At 40.5% G+C, this 14,231-nt stretch overlaps 1 long non-coding RNA gene and 1 pseudogene across 2 annotated transcripts in view; both read right to left on the bottom strand.

Moving 5' to 3' along the window:
- Positions 1 to 14,231, bottom strand: part of LOC129475734 (uncharacterized) — a 167,584-nt gene that overhangs the window by 76,812 nt on the left and 76,541 nt on the right. The gene's annotated exons all lie outside the window — the stretch shown is intronic.
- LOC129475262 (chromobox protein homolog 1-like) lies at positions 5,499 to 6,140 on the bottom strand (annotated as a pseudogene).

Genomic DNA, 14,231 nt, shown 5'->3' with positions numbered 1-14,231 from the left:
TTTTCCTTTATTATACCTCAGTGAAGCTATTTTAAAGAAATATAAATGATTTTCATGGCTGAAACATGTATAGAAATGGGGTGGGAAAAAGTGGGACAGAGAAAAGTGAAAGAAAGAAGTCCTATTGCTAGCCACTTACATTTCATAAAAACTATATTTACTACAGTATCTTCCAAAATAAAATCAACATATTTTATAGAGGTCAAGTAATAATTAGGCCAACCTTGCCCACTCAAATATGGAAAACTAACAGTAAAGACAGGATCTCATGTGGGCTTTGTCTAACCAAAGGAGTCCCCCACTCCTCATACCCAGAAATGCCAAATATGTGGTTTAAGAACCAATAGCCACATCTGATATATAAGAACACTCTTTGGGAACTTGCCTAAAAAAGCCATCAGCAACAGCCAACCCTTGTGGGGTATGAGGTGCAGTGGGAGAGGCTGTAAGATTCTGGTATCTGAACCCTATGACGAGAAGGAAGAAAGCACCAATAGTAGTCCTTCCTTTCCCTAGGACTGGAAGAACCTAGGAGCACACAGATATCTTCTTTCATCCCTCTTGCTGGGGCTGCCAGGGAGAAGCAATATCTCCAGGGAAATGAGGAATATAGGGCATTCTATTACAGGTACCGCCTTCCTTCAGATTGGCCAGGCCAGGCTCCAAGTTCAGGAGCATGGGACAGGAAAGGAATGAGAGAGGAAAAAGGAGACTTACTCCTTTACTATATGTTTATTTTCCAAGCTTGAAGGTCCTACAGAGCATCCGAGTAAAGGTCTTAACCGACTGTACTGATTTCAGGACATGTTGGGAACATTTGTTATGGATACGGGGCAAAGTGTAAGAGACAAGAGACACATGTATAGAAACACACACGTAGACATGCAAACATATATGCACTGGCTGCTTAGTTGTATCAGTTAGTTTTTGTTACATCACAAGCCACCCCAAAACTTATTGTCTTAAAACAGTCCCCGTTTACTTAGAACAATTCTGAGGTTTGTCCAAGTAGTTCTTTTGGTCTAGGTTGAGATATCTCATTTGCCTGGAGTCAGCTAATGACAAGTCAGCTTGTCCCTCAGGACAAGCCAAATATAGGATGCCATTCCAAGGGACCTGTTGGCAGTGTGGACTTGGCTCACAGGCCATGGAGGGCTTGGAATAAAGAAAAACTGAAGAGTCAAAGTCATGAAAGAAGAGAGAGAAAGAGGAGAGGAAGTGCTCAGTTAATAAAATTGGCATTGATGTCACCATGGAGGAACACCCAAGCACATACCACTCAACACCTCAGGAGGAATTTGTAGGATGGAGACATTAGCTGCATCTTTTTGAAGGTGATTTAACTGCATATGGGATGAAGGTTAACTAATCATATTGGAGGGAAGAATACTCTGCATTCAATTACATACTGTCATAGTCAGTCAACACTATTGGGGTCTGTGAGGGAAGACGGAATAAAAAAGATTATTGGATAATGAAGGTGAGTAGAAAAGGACACATATGGCTAGGGAAGATTTTCCAGGAAAGGAGAGGGACTTGAGACTTCAGTTTCAACTCCCCACTGTGAGACAAACATGGGGGAAGGGACAGAGCCCTTTAGCTCGCTTCCCTCCTGCTTTACCCTGCTCCTGAAGCACATGCAGCTCTAGCCTAACTTGGTATCAAGCAAGGATTCAAGAACTGTAAATAATCCCCTTGCCCAAAGCCCATCAGAACATGGTGTGAGTGCACACACACAAGACAGATGCGGGATAGGCCAGAGTAGAAAAAAGTCTCAATGAAGCCTGAAGAATATTGCTATTCCCTCAGGACATGAATAAAATGGCCCCCCAAGCAGTCCCTTGGGGGATTTAAAGGCTTTCTCTTTGGGGTAAATACTGCCAGTTGTCCCTTAAAATCCACTCTCCCCTTCTTGCTGGGCACACAGCTTGACTACACTTCTGTGTCCCTTGAGATTAGCTTCATCATATGGTTGAATTCTGGCCAATGGAATGTGAGAAGAAATAATGTATGCCACTTCCAGAATTAGAATTTAAGATGGTAGGCATGTCTCCATGTTGTCTTTCTTCTTCTCACCAACTGGAACCCACAGCAATCTAGCTTCAACTATACAGATAACAACAATACCTTAGAGCCACAATATAGAAGGACCTCAGATTTGATTGACTGTGGAGGAGATTTGTTTCACTAATCTGGATCATGCACCTCTGAATTGTTACCTGAAAGAGAAATCAACTTCCTGGTTCTGTAGGCTATGATGTTGTTAGGTGTCTTTGTTACAGCACGTTAGCTTTTATCCTAATACTTTCATTCGTTCAACCTAAATATCGTAGGGTCCCTTTGGAAAATTCTCCTCTGGCCTTAAGGTCATTAGAAACACATATCCAAGCCTGAAAAGACTGTAGAATGATGGCTGTATTTCTGCAGTTTTCTCAGTAAGGGGGAAAAGAGTTGTTGACATTGATCATGACTCAGCAAAACTGCTTCAAAACATATTTTTTCCCCAAAGTTTACTCCTTGTGGCAACCATCTTCTCTCTGTGTGTTTTTCGTTCTCTTGCTTTTATGCTAGCACCCCCAACGTACACACACATGCACACACACAAACACACACCCCGTCATCATCTATTTGCTGTCCTTCTAGAGCCTCCTCTTCCTTCTAGTCTGGCCTCTCTTGGCTTCCCCTATTTGTATCCTTTATCAGCCATCCAGGTCACAAAAACAAAACAGCATCCTTAGCACCTGCCCTTATCAGAAGGCAGGAAAATCAGTGAAAAAATAACTATGTTAATGTCTTGTAGTCAGGAGAAAAACAAATAACTTAATACTTTTCCCTCTCCTACATAGGGAAACAAATTCTAACTGAGCATCTATTATGAACTCACAAGACAGGTGTAGAACCATCTGGAAAGAGTCTTGAAGAGCAGCCAATGGGGAAGATTAAAGGTCAGAAAATTACTTGCCTCAAAATTATTAATGGAAGAACCAAGACTAGACCCTGGTCTCCTAATCACTCATGCTTAACTTCTAGCCCTATGCTATTTCCTGACCCTCCCCTATTTCCTGCTCTGAAGCTTGCAGGGGAATGCATGAGGCCCCTCCACAGAATGCTTGCTGGAATCTTAGTACTCTAGACCCAGAAGGAAGGCAGGCAAGGCAGAGGGCTGGGGAAACTGAGTCAGTCACAAAGGCAACCAGAGCAAAGGCTTCACACCTACCCTATGATCCAGCAATTTCACTCTTAGATATATACTCAAGAGAAATGAAAATATATGCCCATAAGAAGACTTGTAAATAAATACTCATAGTAGCTTTATTCAGAATAGATAAAAACAAGAAGCAACGCAAATATCCAACATGAGAATTTATAAATAAATTATACTATAGTCATACAATGAAACACTATCCAGCAATAAAAAGGAATGAACTACTGATATATACAACAACATGGATAATCTCAAAAACACTGTATTGAGTAAAGAAGCAAGACATAAAAGAGTACATACTATATGATTTCACTTTTATGAAATTCTGGAACAGCCAATTATAATATATAATGATAGAAATCACAGTAGTGATTAGCTCTGGTGAAGAATGAGGAATGACTGCAAAAGGGTACAAGGGAACAATCTGGGGGTGATTGAAATGCTCTATATCTTGATTTGTGAGGGGCTTATACAGGCATATACGTTTACTAAAGCTCATTGAACAGTACATTGAAGATCTATGTATTTCACTATATGTAAATTATACATCAAACAAGCACACACCTAAAAATAGTATTGGAAGAAAAAAGACTATTAAAAGAAAAATGAACATATTAAACTTGTAACTTTTGTTTCTTGCTATATAAGATAGAGAAGATCTCTCCCCAGTCTCATTCCTCTCTCTTGTCTCCCAGTTTCTTCCTATCCTTGACCTTCATTCTATCTCTGATAACCATATCAAAAGCTCTGCCCTCCCCACTTCAAAATCATCATGCCAAATTTTTTGCATTCAAATGTCCAGCTTCAGCCAGTGACACAGCCTAAATGAGCCGTATGTTTCCAGATCAGGCTAGAGATGAATGAGACAAGAGCAGGGAGGTGATGATGGAAGTGCTTTTTAAAAACATAAATCTATAGTTTTATTAAGACAAAAATTGACAATGTGGTATGAAGTTTACATGTAAACAAAGTTTTCACAGAAACCTAACACACGCCTAAAACAATTTTACGATGTAGCTCCAGATGATATCAAGAACTGATGGAGCTCCTGACTTAACACAGAGCATTTGGGGTATCACTTAATTCTTAGGATTTCCTTTTAGAATGTTTTTTGTTTTGTTTTGTTTTGTTTTAAAGTGAACCACTGCCCCAGTATGAAAGTTTAATCTTCTCCTGATACAAAGGCTTTTGAAATCATTCACCTCCTAAATTGATTCAATGAAACTTGTGCTGTCAGTGATTGAAACCTGCCACCAATGGTTTCAGAGTTCAAAGCTCAAAAAACAGAAAGGCTCCAAGAGTTCTCCATCCTGAGCATAGGCCCTTGCCTTTCCCTACTCTTCCATCTCCTCTGTTACCCTCTTCTCCTTCCCCAACACCTCAGCCTGTGGCTTGGATGGCGAAGCTGATATTTATAACTTCATAATTGGAAAATAAAGGGTTTTCTTCTCTAATTTCAGGAATTAGCACCTCTAAGACAGAATGATCTACCTGTGTATAGGCTCCAATAAAAGGTTTTCCCTCCTCAGTCAATTTCCATCTGCAAAATGGCAGCTTTGGTAACTTATGATCTGGCTTAGTTCTTTGTGGGGAATAGCATTAAATTCAAGCAGGGAATACCTTGGCTTATAGGTTTCAGACATTCAGGTTTTTTAATTAAAAAATAATTTTTGTGGGTACATAGTGGGTGTATATACTTTTGGGATACACAAGACACTGAGGTATGAACATACTTATTAACAGCTTTTAAACATTCTCTCACAGTCCTTATTTATGGTGCCAATGACATGTTTAATGTAAAATATTCTGGACATAGAAACAAATCATTGCCCTTTCCATTGTTTCACTATTTTCCCAATCTGGTCCCAAATGGTAATCAAAATGAGGCTACCCATCTCCATTTCTCCCCACTCCATCTCTCCCTCCCCCAAAGCATACACCAGTAATAGCCAAAAACTACCTAATGCTACACTCTAAAAATGCAGAGTTGACATTATTGGGAAGAAGGCTGAGGGTTGTGGAGACGCTCTTTGAGGATCTACAGTATCTTTTTGCTCTCTCACACACCCAATTCTGCAAGTTTTGTCCTTCATAGAAAGCCCTTTGCTTTTCTCAGCAAAGTGCAACAAAGGTTGCCTTGAAACACTTATCCCTCTTCCCCTCCACTGGAACCATGTGCAAGCTACACAGCTTGGAACAGTTTTGAAGCACTTGGCCTGCTGCAGGACACAGAGACTATACTGGCTCTTCAAAGGACTCTTCTCAAGCCACCTCTGTGATGTCAACACAAGTCTTAACTCCTTCTCTCTCCGCTTGAAACTCCCAGCCAGATTTGACAGGGGCTGGTGCTGAGGAGAAGTAATTCTTGCCATCTTTTTTTGTCATTGCCCTCCTCAGGTAGGAATGCCCACATCAGCCTTTCCTCATAGAAGGATATGACAACCTGTGGGCACTTGACATTGGCTTCCTTGACAGGGACCAGGTCAGCCTCATCAGAGTTTTCCCATTTCATCAGGAACGTGAGCTCTCTGCTGGAGTCTGTAGCTCCAATAATCTGCTCAGCTCCAAAGCCCAGCAAAGCCTCGTGGCTTTTCTGACTCTTCTTTCTTCTCTGGTTTGCTCTCCTCTCCCTTATACTCAGAATGAGAATGAGCTTTGCACTTGCCTCTTCCTGATCTGTCTGTCTCAGGTGCTATTTTCTGTGACTGTAGAAACTCAGCAATGAGGTCGTGCAATCCAGGTTCTCTTCTGGCTCCCAAGAGTCATCCTCATCTAAGAAACTCTTCCACTTTAGGAGGTGCTCCACTTTGCCTTTTACCAGTTACAGTCGACAATGTTCTCCACCACATAATTTTCTTCCTCCTCTTCTAGCACCTCCTCTATTTCCTTTTTGTTTTGTTTTGTTTTTTCCCCCATAGTTTCTGACAGCTTTCTAGTGTAAAGGGTGACACTGCTCAGAGCAGCATCCAAGAGCCTGAGAGGAGCATGTCCTATTGGACTCACTGGGGGAGTGGCACCCAGGAAGGCAGCAAGCAGGGTGGCGGCAGTGGAGCTCCTCACTGAAGCAGCATACCAAAGGCCCTGGCCAGCAGTCCTCCCGTCTGCTGAACCTGGAAGCTCTTTACCAATTCCTGGAGCACAATCCCACTGGGGAACTCCAGGAGATGGTTTGGAAAATATTGTTCATTTTGCAAGTTATTGGGTTATATATACATGAACTCCCATTCATCATTGGTTGAAGCCTGCTCATAGTAAATGTCAATTCTCCAGAACTTCTGGCCCACTGTGTGCACAGGCAAGGTGGGCTCTGGTGCCCAGAGAAAGCCCTTTGGCAAAAAAAATGCAGAAATTGGCAGTTGGAAGTCAGATAAACATGGACAGAAATGGCCTGACCAATTAAGGGTGGGGCATTAACACTGTCAGCTACAAGACCCAACCACATAAGATCATATATTATTCTCTGATTCAGTCTGGTTTCTTAATCAAGCCCCCCGTACTGGTTAGCTTTTGTTGTGTAACGAACCACCCCAAACCACAGTGGCTTAAATCAATAAATATTTTATTTAGCTCACAATTCTGTGAGTTGACCAGGTGATTTAAAAATCTGGGCTGACTCTGCTGATCTCTGCTCAGCTCTCTCACATGTCTATACTCAGCTGGTGGATCAGCTGGAAGCCAGATGATACAGGACAGCCTCACTCACATGTCTGGTGATTGGCAGGCTATTAGCTGGGGCACCTTAATTCTCTTCCCTGTAGCCTCAATCTCCAGCAGGCTATACTAGGCTTGTCATACAGTAGCTTCAGGGTCCCAAGCACAGTGAGAGAGCAAACTCCAATATGCAAGGGCTTTTCAAACCTCTACTTGTGTTCTCTATTCAAGAGGTGAAGTCTTTCTCTTCCCCTTCAATCTGGGGTGGCCTTTTGATATGCTTTGGCCACTAGGATCACAACAAATACAATGCAGGCAGAGACTTGAAAAGTGTTTACATTTAAGGACTTACACTCTTGTTCTTGGAACTCTAAGATATTATGTGAATAAGCCTGGGTTAGCCTTCTGGAGAATAAGCAATATATGGCCCTGTTATCCCCATCACCCCAAGTGACAGCCAGCCAACCACTAGACATGTGACTGAGGTCATCTGAGACCTCACCAACTCACCAGCCAAGTTCAGATCCATGAGTGAGCCCAGTTGGGCCCAGCAGAATCATGAGTTAAATAAGCGCTGATTGTTTTAAGCTACTAAATGTTGAGGTGTTTGTTACATGGCAAAAACTAACTGATACATGGGATAAAGTGGTGAAGTTATATTAGGTGACTGAGTAAAGCCTCACTAAAAAGAGAACATTTAAGCTGAGACTTTAAAAATGCCAGGGAGATATTGATGCTAAGAGGGGGTAGGGCATTCAAAGCACAGAGAACAGCAAGTGCAAAGGTCATGAGATAGGAAAGGGCTTGGTGTTTTGAGAGAATTGAGAGACGATAAGAAGAAAGGCTTCTAGGATTGAGGACCAGAGAGAGGGAGAGAGAGAAAACTGAGGGGTACAGGGGAAATTTATTCATATGCTTATCAGGGGAATGGGGTCATGATAGTATGTTCTTTCTTAGAGTCCTTCATTAATAGAGTCTTATTCAATAATACATTCTGAATATATCTGAAGCATTTTAATTATTATTAATAGAGAAGATGCTAAGAGAAATTATTCACATTCTTTATGCAATCTTTTCATGCTCTTCATTCTCCCCTTTCTCTTCTCCCCAGACTCAGCTGCAGTAGGAGAAAGCTGGGGCAGAGGAAAACGTAACAATCCTTAAAATGAAGACAAAATGAAAACCCATAAACTAAAGAGTTCACAAAAGCAAGACTGGGTTGTGCATTGGCCATTCAGCAAACTGGCCATTTTGCGTACTGGATCCTGGAACATTGGCTTCAAGCTCTGCCCTCTCTGAGCCTTAATGTCCTCAGAAGATAAACTGGATGAAGCCTAAATCCATTCTAGCTCTGGTGAACAAAGGTTTTGTGGGAACCTCAAGATTCATGGGTATAGAGGTGTGTGTGTGTGGTGGGGGCAGGAGTGTGCATATGAGTAAACAAATTAATTAATCTCAGGTGCCTGAAAAGCATTAAAATAGAAAGAGAACAAGAGGACTTGGAGGTTGAGGATGGTGTGAAAAGGAGGAGAAAAGGAGACTTTCACCGGGTTTTCTTGAATTGAACTAGATTTTAGTTCAGCGATGACCTAGTCCTCTAATCTCAAAGTCTAATGCTTGGGCACAAATGTGTCATAACCAGAGGGTGGACCTGGAAATGGGGCAGAGATGAGACCCTTTTTTCGACAATCCATTAAATTCACCAGGCAATCCCCGAATAAGCTTTGGTTAATTTTGTTTTCTTAAATGAAAGAAGAAAACTATACTGTGTCTGGCATGAAAGCAGACTTCCAGAAAAAACAGGGGCAACATAGAAAGAAAATTGAAAAACATATTTTGCCTGAGAATAAATGGTAACAAAAAATATGGTTCTTTAACTGGCTTAGTGTCATGGAAAAGGCACGAATCAGGACATCAGGGATCTAGGTTTGCTTCTATTAACTCACTTCGTAATAGGAAGAAAATCATGCCAACTTTCTTTGCTGCAGTTCTTCTTATGAAGATGTGACTGTATCAGAGATAGAAAACATACTTAGTATACATGCCACCTCCATCCTTGTCCAGACCAGTGAGAGAGATCAATAATCACTCATAGCAATCTTTTCTGTTAACATCTGGATGTGTCCTCAGAATCCATCTCAACACAGTGCTTCCAGTAATCACTACCAAATTAATAGAGTTGGTCTCAAAATTAAACCTATCTATTCTTCAGGACTAGACCCCCAGTTCCCAACCTATGGGCTACAGACTGCCGAGAGGCAATGAGGTTACTGCAATATGTTTTTCAAGATATGCTCTCTAAGCCTTGTCTATAATATCAACAAAGTTCTATCTTATCTGTGTCCTCATTCCCAAAAGATGCTGGGAATATCTGGCCTAGGGGATTTTAAACTCCTCCTCTGCTCCAGTATTTTCTCCTCCTAAGCTAAATTTCCCTTTCTTCTACCCACTTGCCTTCTACCTCCTTCCTTCTACTCAAGATCTTCTAACACTAACACAGGTTCTTTGATCAGAAAGGAATTTCCTCATCCTCTGTGAAAAGGGAAAGAACCAGGCAACATACGATATCAAATGAGTCACAATAATCATCATTGCTTTGCCCTTGAGATGAGCTGTGACCAACTTGAGGGTCATCTGCCAAAACTGGCACTGGGCATCACCCTCATATTTCAGGTCAGAATGCCAGGTTCTTTCTTCGCATGTCATTTCTCAGACCTTCTTAAATATTTAATTTCATCTTAGCTTCAAGTTTTGTTTCTCCTTCAGAGTTTTAGGCAATCCAAGTTTAGTTTGCATCCTAAGACATAAGGAAGTAGGGAATGTGAGCTTTGGTACCATCACTTATTAATCAAATGGCCTTCAGTAGTTTTCTTTATCTTTTTGAGCTTCAGTTTCTTCATATGTAAAATAAATAGTTGTGGTAATTAAATAAGATTATATATATATATATAAATTGCCTAGTACAGAGCCTAACATATAGTAGATATTCAATAAATTATAACAATAATAATGTCAATAGATTAATCTATTGGGAACTTACTGTGATGTCACATACTCTGTTAAACAAGTTATAGACCACCTGTTTAATTAAACATATTTCCTCTTTTTGATAGGTTGCAAAAATGGCCACAATTCTTTGCAGCTTATATATCTCTACTCCTTGATTCTGGACAACAATATGAGAGAAGCTACCTTGTGTGATTTACAAGCTTAGGCCTCAACACGCTTTGCAGACTTTTGCTCTTGCTCTTGGGAGCCTGCCTACCTGCCATATAAACAAGACTGGCCTAGCTTACTGGAGAGTGAGAGACAAATGGAATAAAGACATGCTTTTCCAGATAAGGCCATCCTAGACTAACCAGTCCCCAGCCAACATGGCAGCTGACCACATTTGCCATGAGTAAGCCTTGCTGAGATCAGGTGAGTCTGACTGGAATCAGCATAACTGCCTAGCTAATCCCAGCCCAAATTGCTGCCACACAGAATTGCGAGCTACATAAAGGGCTGTTGTTCGAAACCACTAAGTTTTGTGATTGCTTGTAATGAAACAAAAAGTGATACATGTTTCTTCTTGAGCACACAACTAAACTACATTTCTCATATTCCCTTGCTTCTGGATTCACCATGTGACTAGTTCTTCCCAATGAAATGTTGAGTGGAAATGGCCATGTGTCACTTTCATGCCAAAGTGGCTTAGGAGCTGGTGTGCCTTCTCACTTTCTCTTCCTCTGTCTGTTGACTGAATGCAGAGGTTCTAGCTGAGGACTCTACAATATAGACAGAACCTGGGTCCCCAAATCACCATGCGGAGAGGAGCCACTCACCAGACCACAACGTCCATTTGGACTTTATGTGATCTAGTAATAAACTTCAATTGTAGTAAACCAAGAGGTTTGAGGGTGTCTATGGTATGGTAGCTGACATTACCTTAACTAGCACACATGGATTACATAATCAAGTTATCTCCATTTACTGATGAAGAAACTGAAGTAAAGAGAAATTAAGCTAGTAAGAGTTGGAATATAAACCCAGTCTGTGTGATTCACAGCAACTCCACATCCTACCTTCTCAAAGTAATTGTTATAGCCATTATTATTAAAATTCCTTGAGGCTTTAATTTGAGTGATGAGTGATGATATGACAATGCAATCCCTTGTCATATCTTGCCTTTCCCTCATTCCTCAAACTCCAAAGACATTGAGGTTGGTGTGGAGGGAGGAATTCATATTGGAGTCTCTGTCTCTTCAAGGTACAGCTGCTCAGTCAAAAAGAATGGCCTGAAGACCTTGCACCTACAGAACTAACTAATGGGAGGGCTTTCTCCAGAGCTCTGGGTCCACCATACACTGTGATTACATGCATTTTAGTTTTCTCCTTTGGTTCCCATGCCTCTCACTTCATTTCCACCGTAGCCTTTCCCAGTATTACAAGGATCAATGAGAAAGACATGTTTGCTTCCTGTGCTTTCATTCAACAGCACCTATGTGCCATGCACTATCCTGGGCACTGGGGCTACAATGACCAAAATAGATAGGATCTCTGCCCTCACTGAGCTTATAATTGAGAAAAAAGCAAAATGAGTAGATAGGACATTGATACAGGTTTGCATCTACGTAGATATAAATGAATATCCAGAACAGATGACTGATGGTGTATTTGTTGATTATTTTGCCAACATCTAGGACAGTGGTTCTTCACCTTAGTTTGTATGAGAATCATCCAGAGGCTTCTTAAAATATGCACTATGAGGCCTCATCCTCAGATTTTCACCTGGAAGATCAGGAGTAGGAGTTCAGGAATCTGCATTTTTAACCAATTCGCTGAGAGATTCTAATGCAGATGATCCTTTGAGAAACTCTAGCCTGTGCTAAGGTGCGGCATTTCCACAGAACTTTGCAGATGTGGTACCAGAACTCATGGGCAGATCTAGGCCAGGCCTCTTCAGCCAAAGCCTGGGGCACTGAGCAGTAACATGATAGCGCACAGAACTGCTAGCAAGTCAGCACCACAGAATGCCCAGAACAAAGAACAAAGAATCCAGTGAAATCCATTGAGTCTGCATGAAAAGGTGGAGGGAAAGGGTAACTGTCATCACTGAAGTGACAAATAATGTGCTGAATGTAACTACTTTGCTTGAATTAAGGTAGCAAAATGTTTTCAGGAAAGCAGATTTTGGGGACACACCAAAATAGCATAACAGACTGAAACACTTTAGAAGAAACTCAATTTTTTTCTTACCTTAAATCAAATATTCATTGAAAAGGAGAATTCCTACCCAAAACAAGCAGTCCTAAATTGTTTCAAAAAGAACTACCAGTTACAGCTGTATCGCTGGCCAAAGCCCAGTTTGGGGAGTAGATCGCTGTCTTTTAATAAGAGATTTAGGCCCTAAGGACAGAACAAGGACAAGTGGTTAGAAATCACTAGGAGGCAGAGTTCAGCTTGCTGTGAGGAAGAACTTTCAAATAATGTAAAAATGTAACAGGCTTTCTTTGAGGTAGCAAACTGTCTGTTACTTGAAGAATTTAAGCCAAGCTTAGATGAACTTATAATTATTTACCAAGCTTTCTTTGTATCTAGTGATAAAAAAAGAACACAAGATGAAGACCCAGTCCTTGGCCTCAGTGAACTCATATTCTAGTGGGGGAGATAGGCAAGTAAACCCACAATTAAAATATAGCACAACGAGACCGTGATGATATTATATCTAGCTACTGCAAGAGTCCAAGAGAGGAGGTTCTGGCTCAAGTGAAAAGGTCAGAGAAGGCTTCCTAGTAGAAGTGACATGAGATCAGAATGCTAAGCCACTCAGAAGAAGAAGGAATGAGGTTCTGGGCAGATGCAACAGCACATGTGAGGGTCTGGAGGCATGAAACAGCATTGTGGAGGAGGAGAAAAGGTGAGAAATTCAGTGGGATATAGGAGGAAGGAGGCAGGACTAAACGCTAGAGAGACAGGCATGGATCAGATCATGAGGAACTTCTTGAACTAAAATGAAGGGTTTTAGTTTCATCTACGAAAACGATGAGATGCCATTGAAAACTGACCTCAATGATTTCTGAAGCCCCTTTCTATCAAAAATTCTTTGAGCCTAGTAAACTATTTGCTTCTTCCAAGATTACGTTTCTAAATTGGTAATATGTATATAAAACCAATGCAGTTTTAGAGAGTGGTTGAATAAATAAATGGAGCATGTACATGAGGGAGTACTATGCAAATGTAAAAATAAAAGAGTAAGAAAGCTGATGAGTGAGTTCCAAGACATAATGGTGAGTGAAACAAAAAACATGGGAAAGTACAAAAGAGTAATCACAATCAAGCATTTGTAGGGTCTTGGTATGTAAATGAGATGCTATTATAAATCAGTAGAGAAAGAACATATTGTTAATAAATAGTATGGAGGGAAGTGGGGGATAAGGAGTTATTGTTTAATGGTTACAGAGTTTCTGTTTGGGATTATGGAAAAGTCTTAGAAACAGATAGCGGTGATAGTTGCACAACATTGTGAATGTACTTAATGCCACTGAATTGTGTACTTAAAAATAGTTGAGACAGTAAATGTTGTGTTATACCTATTTACCACAATAAGCATTTTTTTAATCTTAAAAATACTTGAAGAACAAAGGGCAAAAAAATCGATGGAATAATTGAAAAAAGACATGAACAGACAACTCACAAAAAAGTTCTAAAAATGGCCCTTAAACATACGAAAAATGTTCAAACTCACCTAATTACAGAAATACAAAACAAAGCAACACTGAGATGCCATTTCCTACCTGTCAGATTGGTAAACTTTAAAAGTGTAAGAACAAACTGTGTTGGCAAGGCCGTGGGCAACAGGCACTCTCATACTTTATTAGTGGGCATGCAAACTCATACAATCCTTCTGAAGGGCATTTAACAATATGTACAGAATTGCATATGCAAGTTACCTTTTGATACAGCAATATTTCTTCTGATGTATTTTTGTCAAACAAAACAAAAGTACATATGCAACAAGGTTATTTATTGTGGCATCATTTGTAATCATAGAATATTGGAAACAACCAAATGCTGATACATAGGAGAGTGGTTGAATAAATAAATGGAGCATTTACATGAGGGAGTACTACACAAATGTAAAAAAAAAGAATAAGAAAGCTGATGAGTGAGTTCCAAGACATAATGGTGAATGAAACAAAAAACATGGGAAAGTACAAAAGAGTAGCATGCTACCCTTCATGCAAAAAAGAAGAGGACATAAGAAAATACACATGTATCTGCCCAGTTGTGCAAAAGAAATACAGAAAGGATAAACCAGAAACTGAAGAGACTGGGTAACTACAGGAGGTGCATGGGAAGAGAGTTGAAAAAATTGAGGGAATGGGGAATATGT

This window comes from Symphalangus syndactylus, chromosome X (genome assembly GCF_028878055.3).
Source record: "Symphalangus syndactylus isolate Jambi chromosome X, NHGRI_mSymSyn1-v2.1_pri, whole genome shotgun sequence".
Classification (NCBI taxonomy): Eukaryota; Metazoa; Chordata; class Mammalia; order Primates; family Hylobatidae; genus Symphalangus; species Symphalangus syndactylus.
This window is presented reverse-complemented; position numbering and strand designations above follow the sequence as displayed.